A 22351-nucleotide genomic window follows, 5' to 3' on the forward strand; every position below is an offset into this window, starting at 1 on the left:
TTGTCCTCCACCCCTTCACCCTGAGTCTGTGTTTGTCCTTGGGGCTGAGGTGTGTTTCCTGGAGGCAACAAATTGTTGGATCGTGTTCTTTAATCCATTTTGCCACTCCGTGTCTTTTTATTGGAGAGTTCAATCAGTTCACATTGAGAGTGATTATTGATGCATGTGGACTTAGTGCTGTTAATCTGTTGCTCATTATCTTGTTTTCCTGCATTTCTTTTCCTGTTTGCTTTAGACTACCCATTTAATACTGCAATTTCTTATGCTGGGTTTCTTAGATTTTTCCTTGTTTATGATTCGTGACTCTGTTCTGTACTTTATTTTAGTGTCTACCTTGAAGTTTGTATTTAGAATCTCGTGTATAATATAGTCTATTCTCTGGTGGTCTCTTACTTACTTGACCAATACTGATTTAGACCCTTTGCTCTTCCCCTCCTAAATAATTATTTTCATTTTTTTATTCCAACTTGTCTTATTAATTGGTAGTTAGAGTGCTAAGATCATCCTTGTTTTGGTAGTTTCCTTACCTTTACCCTAATGCTATAATTGAATATTTGCTATCCTGTTCTGGTTCTATCCATCGGTCTCCCTAGTCTGTGGATTCTGTGGATTGTGTCCCCTTTCTCCCTTTTTTCTTTTTTCAGGTATGAGAGCCTTCTTGAGGATTTCTTGTAATGGAGGGCTTTTAGTTACAAATTCCCTTAACTTTTGTCTAACTGTAGGACTTTTTCTCCACACACATAGTTGATAGAAATCCAGCTTTTCTGCAAGATTCAAACCCCAACCCATTTACCTAATCCCATTACCATTACCAGCTAGCCTACCAAGGCAAAAAGGGTTATTATTGGCAATGTGGCCACAACACAATTATTGGACCAATAAAATATGATAGTATTTTTTACATATTAATGCTGTAAACCAAAAGTATAAAAAAATGTTATAAGATATTTGAACCCAGAAATGTTTTATGCATGTGGACATTTTTGATGGGACCAAATATCAAGGACCATTGGCATAGATAAAATATACTTGTGGACATTTTTGATGGGACCAAATTTCAAGGACCTTTAGGTATGGACCAAATGTCTCCAGGGACACTTTGGACAGGAGTGAATGTATGTTAATTACTTTTGCTTGCTTGTTCATTTTTATTTAAACAACTTTGCATTTAGCCTACCGTAAGGTTTTGGAAAAATGAAGATGACATTTGAAGTCTGGGTAACATGACAAGTGATGAGGCCCTATGATGTTAGAATTTGAACTAATTTTTCCTAGAATTGAGAACTAGAATAAAAGCATTCTAGTTCGGGTCAGGAATCCAGCAAAACTAGATTAATTTGGAAATTAATTTTGCACTACAGAAGCTAGGAACTCTATCTACAGAAATTAATAAATCCTGGAGTTGGAAGAAATCTTAAAAACTTGCAACTCCATCCAATGAAAAGATGCTTGAATTCCAGTTATGCTACCTCTTAAAGTGGATATCTAGTCGTTGTTAGAACATTTCCAATAATGGAGAACTCAGTAGCCTCAAGGTAGCATTTTCCAGTTATAATTAATGAGACAGTGTATAGTTTAAGATATAGCATAAAAGCTACATAATTTTGGTTTGCATAAGGGTTATGTATTTCCCAAGTTGCTCTAGTATTTCAGTATAGTTCATGAAAGAAAGGGTTCTCTTTCTTTCTTTTCTATAATAATTTTTTTTTCACCAAAAAAGTGAAAGATGATTGTTTAGACTTCTAGGGCAGCCATAACAAAGTGCCACAGCCTAGGTGGCTTAAACCACAGAAATCTGTTTTGTCACAGTTCTGGAGGCTGGAAGTCTGAGATCAAGGTGTGGGCAGGATTGGTTTCCTCTGAGACCTCTCTCCTTGGTTTGTAAATGGCTGTCTTCTCTGTGTGTCTTCACATGTCTTCTCTCTGTACGTGTCTCTGTCCTAACCTCCACTGTTTTATAAAGACACCAGTCATGCTGGATCAAGGCCCACCCCCATGACCTCATCTTAACCTAAGTGCCTCTTGAAAGCTTCTATCTCCAAATACAGAGACATTCTGAGGTACTGGGGCTTAGGACTTCAACATATGCCTCTTGAGGGAACACAGTTGAGCCTATAACAATGCTTATTCTAGAAAATTTGGATAATAAGGAAATATATGGGGAAAACATCAGCCATAGTCTTACGTCCTAAAGACTACCATTTATTTCATTTTTGTTTGTATTTCTTTCCTTACATTTTTCAATTCATATTTTATATAGTTGGATTCACACAATATATAAATATTTTTGTCCTATTTTTCCAACTTAATGGAAGCATTTTCCAAATTTATTAGAATTTATAAGCATTTTTTAAATGCCTAACTCTAATATCTTCATTTATCACAATTTACTTTATCGTTTCTCTATTATTATTTACATATTTGTTTATACATATTGCTTATATATTTCCCTTTATAAATAGGGCTGTGATGACTTCTAATATATATTAAGATTTTTCTGAGTTTAGTATTTCCTTAAGGTAGATTTTTAAAATGGAATTCTAGGATGAAAGGGTCAAAATATTCTTAAGTAGGGTAAAAAGTTTCTGTTATGCAAGATGAATGAGTTCTGTAGATCTCATGTACAGTATGGTGATAATAGTTAACATTATTGTATTGTATACTTGAAATTGAGAGATCTCAAATTAAATCTTTCAACACACACACACACGTGGAATAGTAACTATGTAGAGGTGATGGATAAGTTATTTGGCTTGATTGTGGTGGTCTTTTCACACTGTATACATATGTCAAAACATCAAATTATATTTCTTAAATATATACAATGGTTATATGTCAAAGATATCTCAACAACGTTGCTAAAAAAATAAAATGTGACCCATCTACAAGAAAAAATAAAACATTCTTATATATCCTGATGTATACTGCTAATTAGTTTCCAAAGGTGTTGATGCGAGTGACATCGTCCATTTAACCACTTTGACAATACTGTATATTTTCATTAAGTAAAAAGTCATTATCAACTCAATAGACAGAGAATTACGTCTCATTATTTTAACTTAAAAATGCTTTTTATAACCAAAAAGAACCAACACTTCACTACATGTTTACTAATTTGTTGTATTTTTCTCCTTACCTCTTTGCATGTGTCTCTGGTGTGAGGATGATGCGTGGGAGGGCAGGAGTAGTAGCAGTGAAGTCTGCATGATTTCCACATAAACTCTATTAAGCATTGTATATACCAAAAATATTCACTTTTGTCATTTTTGCTTTAAGCATTTCTCCCTCAGACTTGCTTAAATGTCTTAAATTTGGAAGACCTATTTACTGCTCAAAAATTTCATTCTTGGGAGGTTCTTTTATGACTGTTTTCTATCATTCTTAAGCATAAAAGCTCCTCCATGCTCCATATATTTGATAAAAATTATGTCTTTACTGATTGATAAAATAGTTCGATTTAAAAAACAAATCTCAACTATTAATCCAGCTGGAATTTGTGTGGGATTGTGAAGTGAGATTTCTAACCTCCACACTGGGCCACATTATTCAGTGACCCATAACATTTTCCTTAGAGAGGCAGAGAATGAATATTAACTTGAGTTACTGATGGCTTTCAGTCACCCATCTGTTTCCAGCATTTCATTTCTCACATTTAATTTCTTTGCAAAAGAGCCATGTAACCATGTAAAGCGGCACTCTGGGAATGCTGCATTAGTTGACAAATAGGATAACGGATAATTCATTTTGCATGTGAGCAAATTAATTAAAATATTTTATGGGATTCCTACACATATTTGGGGATGAGAAGGCAGGAAGAGTTTCTCTTTCTCTGAACTTGATAATGTCAGCAAAGCCATTTGATTGAACAACTGCAGCAAAACCACTTGAAGGACTGGAGGCTAGTCACTGAGTATCCCCACACTTTAATTTTCAGTTCTAAAAGATGAGCAGCTTTAACTTCCCCAACTATCAAGAATTGCAAAAACTGGGCTAGGTGCAAAAAGGGATACAGAGATGCAAAGCTAGAGATTGAGCCTTCCAGGAATGCACGGTCTATCTCTGGCACGATGTTCATGGGTCCCTTCATCTCTCAGCATGCTACTTTTCTAATTTCTTCACCATTGCTATATGATTATACAGCAGTTAAGTATTGGGTAAATTCTTACAGACAAATCAGCAGCATTTTCTGTTTTATAAATTTGCTCTTGTGAATAAGTGATACACAGCTGACAGTTTTAATTTGAAATTGTAGTATAAGAACCTAGTTTAGTGAAATATCGTGTGAACACAGGTAAAAAGCAAAGCACTGGAAACGGTGTACTTCAGAGCCAGCCGAGCTCTGCTTCTCATGTGCTGTGTGACCACAGATCAATCGTTGAGTCTCTCTGGGCTACCTTTCTCATATATCAAACACATGTGTACACGAGATGATCTCTTAGGATTACAATTCTAGTGCTCAATGAAAACCATCCCGGGTAAATTAGACCATTATATGGAATCTTCTGTCCATATTGATATTATTTGAGGAGTCCTTATTTGTAAAGACATAATTTGGACCCATTATAACTCTCAGCTTTTTCTTAGGTTACTAAATGCAAAGCAGCAGTGCTATGGGAACAGAAGAAACCCTTCTTTATTGAGGAAACAAAAGTTGCCCCATGAAAGGCTAAGGAAGTTTGTATTAAGATAAGGAGCCCTAGAGTACATAAACATAAACTATCACACCTATATTGTACACATCATTTTTGTGAAGTTGGATGCTTAAATAAGGAGATGTTTCCCAAATTTTGGATATTAATTCTCGTACAGATTCTTATTTATTGTTCAGGAGCTAGTCATACTGGATATGAAATTAATGACAACTATTCGTTAAAAAACAATGCTGTTAATCTGCTGTATTCAAACTTTTATATGTTGAATTTTTATTGACACAGTGTCTGATTTTAAAAAATGGTTAATAATCATGATTAATAACTTCTTTTAAAATCTTCTGGGAGTCAGATAGGATTGAGATTACTTTTCCCAAAGAATGGGGAACTCATTTGTGCCCAGATAAACAACTTCCTGGAGTGTTTTCCCTCCACTCCTTTGGGCAGAACCTAAGCATTGGTTGGGACGCCAAGTTGTTGAGTAGGCATCCCTGCTGCTATTTCTTTGACCTTCTCCTGTTACCTGAGTACTGTCGTAACAGTAAGATTTTGCCTCTCACTTTTCTTCTTGCATGCCATTCCCCCCACCTTTCATTAGAAGTCCTAGGACGGCCTAGCTACAAAAAAAGATCTACTTTTGTGCTAGCCACATGGTAACATTTGCAGTCTGGTTCCCTTATAAGGGCATCAATTTACTACAGAAAGGCACTGAGATTTAAAGTATGGCCAGAGGCAGCAATATTGTAAATCCCTTGATGATGGGGCTCTTGTTTGATGGTTGATATTAGGCTCAGAATCTTCTAAGAGTCAACACTGTTATATTAGGCAATCATAGTAGATGATCAATTATAATCTTTTCAAGAGCGAGTTAAAGATTCTTCCAACTCTAAAGTGACCAGTTTGCTGTTTGGTGCAATGTTCTTGTCTTCGAACACAGATTTTGGCTGCAGGAATCTGTTGCATGGATGACCATGTGAGAAAAGGAGCAATGGTGTCTAAGTTTCCAGTGACTGTGGGACATGAAACAACTGGGGTTGTGGAGCGCATTGGAGAAGGAGTCACTACGGTGAAACCAGGCATGCGGATGTCAAGTCACCAGTTTGAGAGAAGCAGTGTTTGATTATCCTATCAAAGGAAACAGCACAACTAGGAATTATTAGAGAGAGCCTTAACACAATTTAGGAGGGTAAGAGCATGAAAGAATGGATTGTACAGAGTGAGGTTTAGTTTGGCAAAATCTCAACCTTTAGCAAGCAAACTTAATGGTGTTTAAAAATCTTAGAATACTTTTAAGAAATTCTTGCATGTGGCGTGGGCTCAATTCATTTTTATTTCATATTCTAAAATTAGTGGCCAACATCTTATATCATGATGTTTTTCCTTTAGGTGACAAAGTCATCCCTCTTTTTCTGCCTCAGTGTAGAGAATGTGACGCTTACTGAAACCCAGATGGCAAACTTTGCATTAGGAGTAAGTTTCAGTCGTTTCTATTCTAATGCCATTTAAATGGTTTCTGTGCTAATTTTTAAATTGAATTAATTAATGTATGCGTTTGACATATCAAATGGCATTACTGGTTGTGGAGTACCAGGTGATGGAACTAGCGGATTTACAAGCAAGGACAAATAAGTCTATCGCCTCACGCACACTAGCACATTTCCTGAGCACACAGCGGGGAATGACTCTTCTGTTGCCAGGACTGATGACATAGCTCCTCCAGAGAAAGTCTGTTTAACTGGCTGTGGGTTTTCCACCCGATATGGGGCTGCTGTTAAAACTGACATGGTAAGAAGCAGAGGGAGCTACTTTCTTCCTTTTTTTTTTTAAAATGATTTTCTTGGAATCCTGAAGATTTTTGGGAAAAAAAAAAACCACCTCTTGAAAACGTATTTTATTTGCAAGCCATTTCTACACAATACCAAATAAACTGGGAGAAAAATAAAAAATTCATATTAGAAGTTTTATTTCTAAGTAAGTGGGAATAAAATGTCTAGATTTGATTTTACTTCCTTCACACTTCCTCCACATTCAATTTCTAAAATTTGGATTCACGTCTAAAATTAATTTTTTTCTTTCACAATATAAATACCAATGCTGGTGTGTTAATTAGCTGGGGCTGCCAGAGCAAAGCACCACAGACTGGGTGGCTTCAACAACAGAAATTTATTGTCTCCCAGTTCTGGAGGCTGGAAGCCCAAAATTAAGGTGTCAACAGGGTTAGTTCCTTCCACGCGCTGTGAGTGAAGGATATGTTCCAGGCCTCTCTCCTTGACTGTCTTCTCCCCATGCCTCTTCACACTGTCTTTCCTCTGTGCCAGTCTTTGTGTCCAAATTTCCCCTTTTTATAAAGATACCAGTCATGTTGGATCCGGGTGCACCCTAATGGCCTTACTTTAATTTGATTACCTCTGCAAAGATCCTATCTCAAAATAAGGTCACACTGTGAGGTACTGGGAGTTAGGACTTTAACATATAAATTTGGGGGGACACAATTCCACCCATAATAGCTGGTATATAATATGAAAGCATGAATGAGCTTTTAAGAGTGATTATTTGGATTCCACTTACGGTACTCTTATTGAGTCAAAGAAGTAAGTCGAATAACGTACAATTCATAAGGAGTAAAACCACTCCCGTAAGCAATCCAAGCAGTCTGCATACTGTGGTGGTCTCATCCAACTCCAAAGGCTTAAAAAATTATCACTATGTTAGTTGATTCCAAATTTATGTCTTTAACTCTCTGAGCTCCAAATTCTTTTATTCAACTCCCTACCTGACATATCTATTTAGATGGCTCACAGGTATCTCAAACTAAATATGTATAAAACTGAATTCTCAATTATCTTTCTCTCTGCTCCCTAAACATATTTATGCCCACTCCAGTTTTCTTCATTCTTGATCTTTCCTCTCCGCCATCTTATATGCAATCCAGCAGCATGAACTATTGACTCTACCTAAAAGGTATATTTTAAATCTCTCCATTTCCTTCACCTCACTACCATCATCATATCTTGACTAGTCAGATACAATGGCCTCCCTTATGTTGTCCTCATTACTCTTCTTGACCATCTCCAGTAATTCTCCATTTACAAGCCAGAGAAATTTTATAGAACATAAAATGGACCACGTTACTTTTTTGTCAAAAGTCCTGCAGTAGCTTCCATACTGGTAACAATCTCATCCTCTCTCTGTCATCTAGCCATGCTTGCCTCTTCTGCTATCCTAAGACCTGCTGAGCTGTTCCTGCATGAAGACGTTTACACATGCTATTCTGATGGTCTGGAACACTCATCTACTGAGCCCTCATGTGGTTGGTTCCTCAACATCACTCTCCGTTTAACAATCACCTGCCTGCTCAGAGAAGTTTAGTTTTTTTTTCTGTCTATTTCATCTAAGCAGAAGCCTCTTCCCATTATGCAAGTGAACATGATTGCTTCATTAATAGTTTGTGTTCCAAATCTCAAACTCTCATTATATCATTGGTCTTTATTCACCTTCTTTCACCTTTCCACTAAGAGTTTTCTACCAAGATAGGGGTGAAATAAGGGACATTTGATATAGTTTTACGTTAGTATTTGTAATTTTTTTTCATCGTACTTGATGTATTGCTACCATATTAGTACTTGGCTAATATAATGTTAACCAAGACATTCTCCACTTTTAGGTATAATTTTTTCCTGGAACTATATCTTAAGTCAAATAACTTGAATGAACACGTTTTTCCCTTTGCCTATGGAAAATACATCAAACTTATAATATGAGGGTGTGTTGGGGGTCCCACAAAACCCCCCTTTGGTTCGATGATTCACTAGAAGGACTTACAAAACTCAGGAAAGTTATTATACTCATAGTTAGAATTTATTACAGTGAAAGGATACAGATTAACTCCAGCAAAGAAAAAAAGCACATAGTGTGGAGTCCAGGAGAGACCAAATGCAAGCTTCTAGTTGTCCTCTTCCAGTGGTGTCACATGCACAGCACGCAATTCTCTTTGCAACGTGTCACAACACATGTTGTCAACTAGGGGAGCTCACCCAAGTCATGGTATCTGGGTTTCTTTTGGGGAACAGTCACATAAACATGCAGCACCCATATGACTGACCTCAGCTACTAAGACCCCAGCACCATCAGCGGTCAAGCTGATGGCTCAAAGCCCATGCTACAAAAAAAAGAAAATCTCATTGTTTCCATAACATTCCAGAATCATGGGTTACTCCAAAGGCATATCGAATATCAGTATAGATGTCTGCAGTTTTACCTTTAGCTAGAATAGATGCTTTAGTGAGAATATATAATTCAGCTTGTCAAGCCAAAATGGTTAAAAGTAAGTGTGCAGCCTCAATGACCTCAAAAGGGGTTGATATCGCACATCTAGCACAACATTTATCATTTTCATTTTTCGGGTGAGAGCGATCAATAAATCATGAGAAATCAATCTTTGTTAAGGGGGTTTCTTGTAAGTCATCATGAGGGATTATAGGTGATCCATCAAAATCAAACAGTCACGGGGGATCTTTTATGTGGAAGACAGAAGAAGGGTAGCAGGGTTGAGATTGTTATAACAAACAAGAGTGATATGAGCAGCAGTTAGCAAGAGAATTTCATTAGAAGTAAGATGGCTTGCTGACAGGTGTTGGGCATGGTGTAAGTTGAAGAGAGCTTCAACAGCATGAGGTATAAAGATGGTCAAAGAGATCCTATGACTATTTCTTCAGTGATCTTTACCAGAACAGCAATAGCAGGGATAGCCCTAAGGCATGAGGCTAACCTTGGACCACAGCACCTAGTTATTGACTGTAGTAACCTAGAGATTGGTGGCAGCCCACAGGTTTTTGGGTAAGTATTCCCAGGACGTTTCTTTCTTTTTTATATACAAAAACGGAAAAAAGGGTAGCTGATAGTTTGGATGTTGAAGGCCAGGTGGATTTATTAACTGTTCCTTCAAGGTTTCAAAGGCCAAGTCGTCTTGGTTTTCCCAGATAATAGGGTGAGGTGTAGTCGTTTTTGTTTTTGTTTTTGAGGAAGATTAGCCCTGAGCTAACTGCTGCCAATCCTCCTCTTTTTGCTGAGGAAGACTGGCCCTGAGCTAACATCTGTGCCCATCTTCCTCTACTTTATATGTGGGATGCCTGCCACAGCATGGCTTGCCAAGTGGTGCCATGTCTGCACCCAGGATCTGAACCGGTGAACCCTGGGCCACCAAAGCGGAATGTGCGAACTTGACTGCTGCACCACCAGGCCAGCCTGGTGTAGTCATTTTTAATAGGCATATGGGGCCAGGCCATTAAGGAGAATTTGGGAATCCAATTGTGACAATAACAAGCTAACCCAATAAAATCCCATAATTGATCTTTGGTTTTAGGTTTTGAGAAGCTTAAGATGCTATGAAGCCTACCAAGATCTAGGTATAAAATTTGTTCTGAGATTAAATGTCCTAAATATTGGACTTGAACAAATTGCAACTTTTCTTTTGAGACCTTGTGTCCCTTAGTGGCTAAGAGTTTTAAGAGGTGAATACTGTCTTCTTGTGAGGAAGCTCTGGAGGGTGAGCAGAGAAGTAAATCACCGAAGTATTGTAGTAAGGTGGAGCCTCCAGAAAATTCTGTATTATCTAGGTTAGCTTTTAAAATTTGTGATGTGTATGGTGATGGATTGTAATTAGTCTTTGGGTGGTGAACATGCTTTAATCTACACAGAAATCGAAATTTAATGATGCACTTCTGAAATTTATATAGTGTTACAAACCAATGTTACTGCAATAAAAAAAGAGAAGAGCCTGAGTATCTCTGAAAATTAAACATGACAGCATGTTTTCAATAATAAAAAAATAAATAAATAAAAATAAAATAAAATGTATGAGAAGTAAGAAGGACTTTCAGTAAAACCCTGGGGCATTACTCTCCAGGTAGATTGTTGTCCTTCCCAGGTAAAGGCAAAAAGATACTGGCCAGCCTTATCAACTGGAACACTAAAGCATGCACTGCATAAATCAATCATGGTGAGATATGGATGCTAATAATGTATGGGAATTAGGAACAACAGGATGGTGAGGAATAATAATGTTATGTACTGTTTAGAGATCTTGGACAAATCTCCATTTTCAACCATCAGGTTTTCTTACAGGTAAAATAAGGGTATCACAAGGACTAGTGCAAGAGAGAATTCATCCCTGTGCTTTATAGTCTCTATGAGGGGTCTGATGCCCTGTAAACTCCTTTGTTTACAGGGTATTGATTAATTCTAGGGAGATTTTTTTGAGGGATAAATTTGGATATTAATGGAGGGAGATGGCACTATGAATTCCTGCTTATGTTCATGGAGGATTTTTCCATAGAGTAGAGGACACTAAATTTAATAATGGAGATGAGTCTAAAGTTTCATTTTTCCCTGTTTTTTCAAGTACATATGAAAGAAAAAGGTTTGGGATTTTCTTGGGATTAGACTCAAGGGATTTAAGTTCAAGGATTCAAACTTGAGTTATTTCTCCCTTTCAGGAGAAAGAAATGGCAGCATGATATTTTTCTAGTAAATCTCATCCCAATAAGTAGACAGCAGCTGATTCACTGAGGAGAAAAAGATGTTTTTCTAGCAAAGGTCCTAATCAAAAGAGCATAGGTTTAGAAATAGGGACATGTTCTGGCTTATTTGAGACCCTCATTATTTGAATAAATATGTTACTCCAAGGAAGAAACTGTTTAATTGTAGTGGGGTTGAGCACTGATGGAGTAGCTCCTGTCAACTATCATTGTACGAGATGTATCTCTAATCTGGAGAGTAGCTTTCCCCAGCCCATTTAATGGTAGAATGGGAAAAAGTCCATCTTCTTCCTTGGAGGCCCATCATTGGGATGAGTCTGACTCTTGGCTCTTGGAAAGCTGTAGTCGTCTAGACCTTTTTCCTTGTAGCGGTCCCTTTTCCAATGGCCAGGCTTTTACAATAATGACAGAGTCTAGTAAGGAGCCTTTGCTTGGGAGAGTCCATCTGTTGAAGTTGAAGATTTAAGATTTTATTTGCCCTTCTTTTGGAATTATCTTCTATGGTGCAGACGTTGATTAGCTGGGTTGAAGAGATCAGGGTGGACATTGTTTCCTATTCTATGTGGGTTCTCTTGACTAACGGAGATAGATCTCTGTTTAAATGTTTATAAACATTGAATTGAAGGCGACACTTCTGGAGTTAATGTCTACAGGAATTTCCGTTAAAATCCCTGTATTTTCCTTGAAATTCCTGAAATTCCAGAATTTCCTTTAAAAACAATTTGAAGTCTTCTGTAGTAACCATGAACAGATTGTGGGGACCTGGAATTGGCCACGCCAAGATATGTCTCTTTGGCATCAGGATTATTTGAGGCTCATTGCTTTTGATAAACTGGGACAGGCAAGGAGGCTCTGAGGAATGGAACTTGCCCTTTGTTAGGACACGTTTACATTTGTAAGGTAAATCTCTATCTGTAAAAGTTGCCTCCCTCTCTGTACCAGGAAGAAGAAAGGAGATGACCTTCTCTCTAAAAACTCTTAATCAATACCAAAGGCAAGGACTTAAATCTGCATTTTATTGTGCTAGTCTGGTAACCTCCTGTAACTGACTTCCCTCCCCCTCCCAACGTTGGCATCTCCTTAAAGATTAAGCATCTTTCTTTAGGCTGGGAACCGATTGCAGCGCTCATCTGTGACCCCTCCCAGCCCGAGGCAACACACCTGCCACCCTGCGGCGCTCACTGAGACAGCAGACCTATCTGCCGTTTCCATCAAGCGCTGTGCTGACAGAGCAGCCTCGTGACTATTGTAAAAGGGATTTTTCAGTCACATGTGAAACACCCCGTTTGGGGGCTATATAACCACTATGTGCACCCCACTTCTTCGGTGCCCTTTCTTCCTTCGGGAAGAAAGGCCCCGGGCCATGGTTCCTCATAAAGCTTTGTTTAATTTTCTCTTGCTATTCTGTCTCATGTGAATTTAATTCGTTCTCCGGCCAGACGAACCCCCATTTGGGGAGAGGACATGTCCTCCTCCCCTACAAGATTCATCAGGCTTTGGGTGCATGCTTGAATTTTATTCCAGTCTACTGACGTAGGGAGAGCCCTCGGGATGGCAAGAAGCAGCGTTTGGCTATGGAACGAGCTTGCTCATATGAAAGAGCTGGTGGTTGACTTACTTGGAATTCTAAAAATTGTTCAGGACTTTCCCAATTAGCAGTTTTCATCTAATGCTGGGCTTGACCTTCTCCAACAGGCATGTGGATTAATTCTGGGAAGCAAGGTGGATAAGTTTGAATCACAATATTGAATTCTTCAACAAATCTATGAGGATCATCAATTACCTTGGAAAATTCTTTTACTATAGCTCTAAATTCAGGTTTGTTCTATGGGATGTAAGCAATTACCGGTTTAGTAGGATCCTCAGAAGGCCTAATTTTAAAAGAGAGAGATTTAACAGGCTCAGCTGGTAAGGTATCAGCACTAGAGAAGAAAGGGAGTTCACACAAAGGAAGGGGTTTAGAAGAGGGCAAATGTGGCTGTAGAGGAGGTGGGGCAGTGGGGTTAGGGGAAACAGCCAACCTTGCTGAGGAAGAGCCCTCAGGTGCTTTTTTATCTCCTTTCTGTTGTTTATTTCCTTCAGTTAACTTAGAAATAGTATTCTGTAAAGAGGCAATTTTAGAATCTTGAATATGTTTAGAAGCCTCTAGGTACCAATTAAAATACCTATTTTAGGGGCCGGCCCATGGCCGAGTGGTTCAAGTTCCACACGCTCCACTTCAGCGGCCTGGGGTTTGCGGGTTCAGATCCTGGACGCAGACCTACTCTACTCATCAGCCACACTGTGGAGGCACCCCACGTAGAAAATAGAAGAAAACTGGCACAGGTGTTAGCTCAGGGACAATCTTCCTCAAGCCAAAAAGAGGAATATTGGCAACAGACATTAGCTCAGAGCCAATCTTCCTCATCTTTTTGACAAGTCCAAGCAGTAAGTTTCTTGGCTTAAGGATGGGGAGAGATTCTTGGCGAATGTTCATTAGCCAAGGGATATATTTCAGTCTTCTGTAATCAGGCATTTATGAGAACAAATAATCTCTCAGTCCTTATGTTTTGTTTTCCTGAGGGTACAGGTATTAGATTTTCCATTTTATGTCCCACAGGTTCCATTTTAGATTGAATTCTTTCACAATTACGCACAGGTCTGCCAGACCAAAGTTAAGTATCACATCACACCACGCTCATGTGACTAGAATGCAGGTAGTCAACCATCTAGGCAAACTTTTTAAATGTTATCTACCTTATATATGTGGATTTCTTGGCAAAGGTGCTTCCATCTCTTGAACTTTAATGAGCCAAATAGCACAAAGTGACTCCCTAAGCAGAGATAAGGAGGGGTATCAGGGGGAAAAGGGATTATTCCCAATTTGGCAGTTTCTTCCCCCAAATCCATAATGTATCCAACATCTCACTCTTTACACGTGACCTTTGTTTTCTCATATCTGAATTTCCTTAAAATAGGAGCCTTCAACTTTCTAAAATATGCCTCCATTGTGGCAGCACCAGACCTCCATTTAGGTCTGAGAAACAGGTCCAGAGCTCCTGGAATTAGAAAGCCCCAGCCTGGCGTAGGATAAGGAGACTTGGAAATATGGGACAAAGTCAATCTTGCTTACAATTGAGTAGAAGATTCAATTTGCTTTAATGCTCTTGGTAATTTAAGAATAAATAGCCTTTAATTTACCATTGTTGTCACACCCCTTTCCTCATGTAACTTAGAGTTATTCTATAGCAACAAATGGCACTCTAAGTTGTATGTTCACAGACCCAATATGTGGGATTGGATATATTATTAGGGCGTGTTGATTTCCAGATGATACTTTGATGAACATTGATCTCTGAAAAATGCCAACATCTACTGCCACAATCTAGCAAATATTCAAAAAACTATTAATGAATAACCAGATGGGTGAGTGACCAGAAAATGTGGGTTAGTCTCAGAGATGCTGCCAACAAAAGGAACTCCATTGTCCCACATTTAAGGTATTTTGGTTAATTTTCATACTAAACTTAAAAAAAAAAACTAGGTTAATTGATTTAGTATGGTTAATTCAACTTATCTTAGTTCAAATGATTTTTCAAGGCTTATCCAAAGTGGTGATATTGGTCGGAAAATATCACAGGAATTTCCCCCTGTGTTTTGTCCATGGTACACTGAAAATGCTGTGAACAATGACCACATTAATTTCTGCTTTCTGCAGTAAAGGGAAAATGTATGGAAGAATTAAGTTAAGACTAGAGTTGTGTTAAGAATTTTTTAAAGCAAGCAGAAAACAAAAGGCATGTGGGCCTAATTTAACATCATGACTTGGAATCTGAACTAATTACTGGAACTGTGATGGTATATAGTGCATTTCTGAACCCAGGAGATATTAAGAAAAATAAGAAATAATCTCCTTCATTTTAAACTCAGATTGATGCCCTTGGATCCTGCCATATGAACTATGGGACCAGCGTGGTGGTAGGTGCTCCTCCATCAGCCAAGATGTTCACCTACGACCTCAGGCTGCTCTTCATGGGTCACACATGGAAGGGATGCATTTTTGGAGGTGAGGATGGCAGACCCTCTGGCCTGGGGGTGATGGCTTTAACTCTGTTTCTTTGGCAAGTGAGAGAAGCCTGTTTTCTCATCATATCTCCCTTAAAGGTTCTTCTTCCAAGGATGGGTCTGAAGTAATCTAAAATGAGACTGTGACCACGATGCAAAAGATAGTTACCTACTCCTCACCTTGATTTAGGGCTAATATTGATGGGTGTATTTTTAATATTAGGATCTGGAAATCAACTTCCCCAAAGGCCTGAATGAGAGACATTAGCAATGTCTCTATTGGAATGATTTTATGGGACAGGAAGTTCTGATTTAATCTGTTATTTTCAATATACACAAGAACATATGAAAAATAGAATTGCTTCAATTCACAATAGCATCAGAAAAAAATTGTGGACCCAAAGCCAAAATAAACAAAAGGAATTGTCACGTTTTATAGTTGAGATTCACACCAGAGTGACTGACACAGACAATGGTCAATTATCAGTCCTGATCTTACATGAACTATCAGCAGAATTTGATACAGCTGGCGGCTCCCTTTTTCTCAAATACTGTGTTCACTTGGCTTCTAAATATTTTCTCCTCCTCTCCCTCCTTTTCCCTCACTGGTCACTCCTTCCAGGAATCTTTTCTGGATCTTCCACGTCCCTCAAACCTCTAGCTTTGGTGTGCCCTAGGGCTCAGTTCTCACATCTCTTCTTATTTACATTTACAATACTTCCAAGGTGATCTCCTCTGGTATCATGGATTTAAATACACCCTATTCATCACACTTCAGATTACATCTTGAGCCTAGACCCTACTTAAGCTACAGACTCATATACCCATATAGACATGCAAATTTAACTTTGCCTGAAACCACCCCTGATTCCACCATCTCCTCCCATCTCAATAAATGACAGTTCCGTCATTCCTGTTGCTCAGGCCTGGAACTCTGGATTACATGCTTTCTCTCATACAATGAATGTTTCAGCAAATCCTGTTGGCTCTATCTTCAGAATATATCCAGGATCTGACCCTTTCTCACCAGCACCATCACTTGTCCAAACTCCCGTCATCTCCTTCCTGCATGATGGTAACCTTTTAAATGGTCTCCCTGCTTTTGCCCTTTGCTCCCATATAGAGTATTCCCCACAGAGCAGCCAGAGTGAGACCCCCTAAAAGGGAAATCAGATCAGGTCACTTCTCTCTCAAAACCCTCTCAATGGTTTCCTTTCTCACTCAGAATAAAATCCTCAAACATGCCCTGGCTGTAAGGCCCCGCAGCTACTTCCTTCTGTTGCCCCCCTGCCTCCTCCCTGCACGGGCTTGCCTGCACTCCACCTAAATACCTTTGCATTTACTCTGCCCTCTCTCTGGCATATTCTTTCCCAAGATTTCTGGCTAGCTCATTTCCTTTATGTTTTGGTTCAGATGCCACCTTATTAGGCAAGCCTTCTCTGAGGTGTATAGAATAGCATTCCTTCCTCACCTCCTTCCAGGGCCCCACCCCAGTCCTCTGGCACTACCTAGCCTCTTACTCTGCTTGCCTTTTCTCTTATGTGCTCGTCTCTGTGTTGACTGATTTGTTTATTGTCAGTCTCTCTGCACTAAAATGAGAGGATTCTCATGCTTCCTGAGCACAGGGACTGGGGATGTTTTGCCTCTGTTATAGTCCCAGCTTCTGGAAGGGTGCTTGGTCCTTCATGCGTACTCAAAGATATTTATTGAATAACTGAATTTTACTTCTAACAGTACTGAATAACCCATAATATCCCCACATCCCACAAATAGTCAAAGTGAGGAGGCTCAGCTTATATCTCTTATTATTTGTTCCTCCATTTAAGGCTTATTTCCTCTAAGGAGCCTTCTCTAAAGAACCTCATTCATATCAACCAGCCAGGTAATGTTATGGAAAGAGTGATGAGGATTTTTAGGCTGCTTAATTTTAAAATGGCTTATGATGAGGATTTTTAGGCTGGTTAGTTTTAAAACTACAGATGAGATTCAGGCTCCAAGGAGTGGAATTTGTTTGCCCCTTTGTTGGGAAACATTTACATTTCTAAGGGAAACCTCTATCTGTGAAGATGCCTCCCTCTCTGTGCCAGGAAGAAGGGGGGATGGTCTTATCTCTAGAAGCTCTTGGTCAATGCCAGAGGCAAGAACTTAAGTTGGTTACTGTCTGGCAACCTCATGTAACTGACCCTCCCCCCCCACAAATCCTCCTTTGTCTTTAGCCGAGGATAAAATTCAAGCGGTGACTTCTGCCATTTACTCAATCCGGTTTGATTCTTATCTACCATTTTAACTTTTTTACATATTCTTTGTCTTGTAAAGAGATAACTCACATACCTATGCCTTAAATTTAGCTCTAACCCTCAACTGGGGCAGCAGGAGCTCTGACTGCCCGTGGGTCCTGTCCCCACGCACCAGCTCTGCCTGCCCATGGGCTCTGTCCCCATGCCAGCGGGGGCAGCAGAAGCTCTGACTGCCCATGGGTCCTGTCCCCATGCTATTCCACACTATTCTCTAAATAAAAGAGCACTACTGCCAGATCTTGAGAGTCTAAGAAATCTTTCTTTCGACTCCTCGGCTCACCGACCCCGCATCAAAGAGAACAAGCTTTAGCCTCATGTTGACCCTTGTTTGTGTCATGGGTGACCTTGACAAAAGCTGTAACAGCAGAGTGCTGAGTGGGCTCAAGACAGAATGGGTATGAAAGGAACTGAAAAGGGAAACAGTGAGTTGGAGACAATTCCTTCTGTAAAGAAGGTTTTATGTAAAAGGAGAAGAGATATGGGGCAGCTAAAAGGAAATGAAGGGGTCGAGAAAGATTTGTGGGATTTTTTTGCCTTTGTTTTTTTAAGATGGGAGAAATAAAGCTTATTTGTGTGCTGTTGAGAATAGTCCAATGTGGGTAAAAGGTAATAACGTAGGAGAGAGAGGAGCAAATATAAGATAATAAAATATAAAGATTATTTAGTAAAGTCTAAAGAGAAAATGTGTGCTTATTTACAGGTTGGAAAAGCAGAGATGATGTTCCAAAACTAGTGACTGATTTCCTGGCAGAGAAATTTGACCTGGACCAGTTGATAACCCATGTTTTACATTTTAAAAAAATCAAGGAAGGATTTGAATTGCTTTATTCAGGCCAAAGATATCTCCTTTTTAATGATGATCTTGCCTCCTCCCCACAGGCTACTTTTAAAATTTGATATTTATAAATGTACCTGTTTCCTTCATATCTTATTTCTGACTATTTAATCTAGCAAGTTTGATATAGCTGATTACTTCTGCCTCGTAGACTTAGTATATCATTGTCTATATTAACCATTTTAAAAAGTCCTCTGGACTTTTGCACTGGATTGATTTCATCTTGGCTATTTTTATTTCATTATAAAGATGCTCACTTCAAGTAATGCAACAAAACCTCCTTACTTCAGTTTCTCAAGTGCTATTTCAAATGTACTTTCTTCTGATCCTTGCAGGCAAGGTATTATTTTTGTTACCATTCTTAGTTGAAGAAACTAGTGTCGTGAGAAGCAAATAAATAACTCGCTATACCTTGTAAGCTCCTCAGGAGGATGCAAGCTCAATGCAAACACTGTGCTCCTTTCCCCACCCTGGAATTCCTCTGACAGAGCTGGCAAGCTCCAGGTAAACCTGGATGCTCTTGTCAGTACTCTTGTTGCGTCTGAGGGTTGAGCAAGGGTAGGAATTCACGCAAATGTCAGCTATGGTGTTTGCCTCTGGGTGTCTGGGACAGCAGTCAGAGAGCCTGCCTGCCGGATGAAATGGGGTTTCTTTCCCTAGGTCTGTAAATATTTACTGAGAAGCCACTATGTGCTATGGATTTGGGTTTCATTAGCAAAATGCAACTGCACATGAATCTGAGATCCAAATTCTCACTGAGTTTTCGCCTGAGTGATTCTGCAATGTTGTGTCTTGTCTCTACATCTGATCTAGACCACGGAGTCATTGTATTATGAACATATGTTTAAATTCTTTCTAAGCAAGAAAAAAATGGGCTAAACTGTCAGAACCCCCCCAGACAAGTTTACTCAGTTAAGCAAAACTAATAGCTTAGTATGGCCAGCTTGAAAAATAGCTACTCATTGTGGACCAAAGAAACATAAATTCCTCTCTCAGGAATTTTGCTTCAACTATCACCTTAATGCAGTGACTTCCAAATTGACATTTACAAACCTAAGCTCTTTAATTTCCATCTACTTCCTGCATAGTTCCACTTGCATGTCCCACTTGCATCAACTTCAACCCAAAATAATTCTTCCACTAGTATGTCTTATCTCAGCAAACAATGCCACTTATTCTTCTTTTACAAACTAGAAGCCATAGCATCACATTTGACTTCTTCTTCACTCCTGCCTACCACGTACAAACTGATGCTAAACCCCAATGATGCAACCTCATTTCTCCTCCAACATCCCTCCCTCTCCTTGCCCATGATAGTTACCTTAGTTCTGTCTAATCATCTCTCACCAGGACATGTTGACACAGCAGCGTGATAATAGGTTTCCTGCTTTCTGTATTCTACCATACTAGCCAGGCTTTCTCTAAGCTGCGGAAACTCAAGTTGCTCCAAAATGTCAATGCCTCAGCATGGTTTTGAAAGCCTTTACTATTGGACCACAATCTATTTTCATTTATTAAGGTATCCAGGCATGTGCAACTAAGAATTTAGTACCCACTCTACTGCAGCCTCTGTGCTGGGCTCTGGGGCTAAAGTGAGGGAGTAGGTCTTATCTACTTTTACAGTCTCCTATGCATCCAGAAGTCTAAACACACTGGATTAGCCTTCCTTTTCCACTCTCCTACTCTTATTTATACTTTCTCCTCGGCCTGAAAATCCCTTTCCTGTTGTCAGCCTGTTGCAATTGGAGTGATGCTTCAAGAATCAGTTTAGATTCCCTTATCACAGAGCCGCAAGAAATAAAATTAACTGGTGAGGACCTCTGGCACAGAAGAATTTCCAGTAGCAGAATTTCCCTGAAGTTTGCCATAACAGATAGGAAGGACAATTACTTCAACTGTTCTTGTTTTACATTTCAGCATTCAAACCGCCCTGACGTTTCGAGATTCGAAGTGGCAGGAGATCCGTGTTATGTGGTAGTGACCCGGGCTTCCCTTTCCACACTTTCCTCCACTGTGTGGACTGCGGCTCTGTTTCACAAATACAAGCAGAAGTAGAGGATTTGGTGAAGAGATATAATCTTTATGAAATATATATATAGTTTTTTGAGGAATATTAGCCCTGAGCTAACTACTGCCAATCCTCCACCTTTTGCTGAGGAAGACTCGCCCTGAGCTAACATCTGTGCCCACCTTCCTCTACTTTATATGTGGGATGCCTACCACAGCATGACGTGCCAAGCAGTGCCACGTCCGCACCCAGGATACGAACCAGTGAACCCCGGGCTGCCCAGAAGTGGACCGTCCACCACGGGCCAGCCCTGAAATAAATATTTAGAGTCTTACAAGCACCTGAGAATTAGCCGGGGCTTTGGTCAACAACATTAAAATTTAAAATTTACATTTTATTTGGCTGTAGTTACATATCTTGAAAAAAAATATGCTTGGATTTCTATGTTGGAATAGAGCTTTTTAAAAAGGAGTTTTAACCAGCTGCCACCACTTAGAGCAGATTTAGCACGTAAATATATGGTATGGTATTTCCTAAAGTAATATTCATTTTACAGATGGCCTTTAACACATTGGAACTGTTTTTTAAAATTCAAATGTAAATATTTTTTAAAAACACTTGTCGTAGATTAACTTGCATTAGATTTTGAAATCGGCCCATTGTGTGATACAAGTTACTTGATTAGATTAGAAAAGAAATAGGGAGATTTAAGGGAAAGGCACATTTGTCAATGATTAACTTTACGAATCATCATTATATAACTGAGAGAAATGGAAGAAGCGTACTATAAGCGTGTATGAGACTATTTGCCAGCATATATTAATATTTCAGGAAATATGCCTTTTTATACTACTTAGATATAAAAGTGCAGCTGGAATCACCTTGTAATTTGTATCCTGGTGTTCAGGTCAATAAAGTAGAACCATTAGTCCCTAAGTCCTTATTTACTTAGTAATGACTCCACTTAAAAAATGTTTTAGATTTGGTCCAACTGCACTGGCATATCTGTGTGTATATAATACATTAAAAATTCTAAATAAAATTTAAATATTTTACAAAATATTTTGTAGTGATATATTTTCTTTCAAGAGGGCAGGTTTATTTTGTTATTGAGCTTTTATTAGCTGTGGATAAAACATTAAAGCACATGAAAACGTAAAACACTTTATAAGAAAAATAAGTAAGGTAGACATAGCAAAAATTGAGGGTTTCCATTTAAGGATGTCATGTAGCTTAGACAGTCCTGCCTAGGTAGATTGCAAAATGTCCCGGTAAATATGAGCCACGTTACACAATGAATATTTCCCAATGAAAGTGACTTCAGCCCAAAGGTCAAAAGCTTTCTTTTGTTTTACCAGTTTGTTGATCTAGGCTCAATCGAGGTTTAAAAAAAAACACCACAGCTGAAACACCTGAAAAGGATATGGAGCTGGTCTGTGAAGTACCTGCATCAGCAGCCAAGAGCAGCTATGGCAGTTCTCAAAGTCCTGATAAATCATCATGGCTTATAAAGATGTACACTCTACACCTAAGAATCATTTGAGACATTTCCCTCATCCATTAGACATGTCTACAGTTAGGACACTAGGACCTAATTGATAAAGGAAAACTGTCCCCAAAAAAGCGTTTTTAACCAGAAAAATATGGAAAACAAAAAAACAAATTAATGCTTATGTCTCTTATCTCAAATTTAAACAACATATTAAATAAGGATATCTAAAGTTGTATATGAATATAGTTACATCAAAAGAAATAAATTCAAGAAGGAATAAACATTTATATTCTCAGATCACAGTTTTTGAAATGAACTCCACTTTATGCCTAGAGCTTCCGTAAATTATATTTTTACAAATGATACATGTTACGATTTTACATATTTAATATTCATTATGAAACTTTGTGGAATAATTTCTCACTTCTGAGCTTGTCATTGGCCAAATAGTGAACAGAAAGGCCTCCTACTATCTTGCCAGGAAAACTTA

General features: G+C 38.8%; 1 pseudogene; it reads left to right on the forward strand.

Annotated features, from left to right (window-relative positions):
- The first annotated feature begins 4067 nt into the window (after window positions 1-4067).
- On the forward strand, window positions 4068-21973 carry LOC106834453 (all-trans-retinol dehydrogenase [NAD(+)] ADH7-like; annotated as a pseudogene).
- The last annotated feature ends 378 nt before the right edge of the window (window positions 21974-22351 follow it).

The sequence above is a fragment of the Equus asinus genome, chromosome 3 (genome assembly GCF_041296235.1).
Source record: "Equus asinus isolate D_3611 breed Donkey chromosome 3, EquAss-T2T_v2, whole genome shotgun sequence".
In the NCBI taxonomy this organism is placed as follows: Eukaryota; Metazoa; Chordata; class Mammalia; order Perissodactyla; family Equidae; genus Equus; species Equus asinus.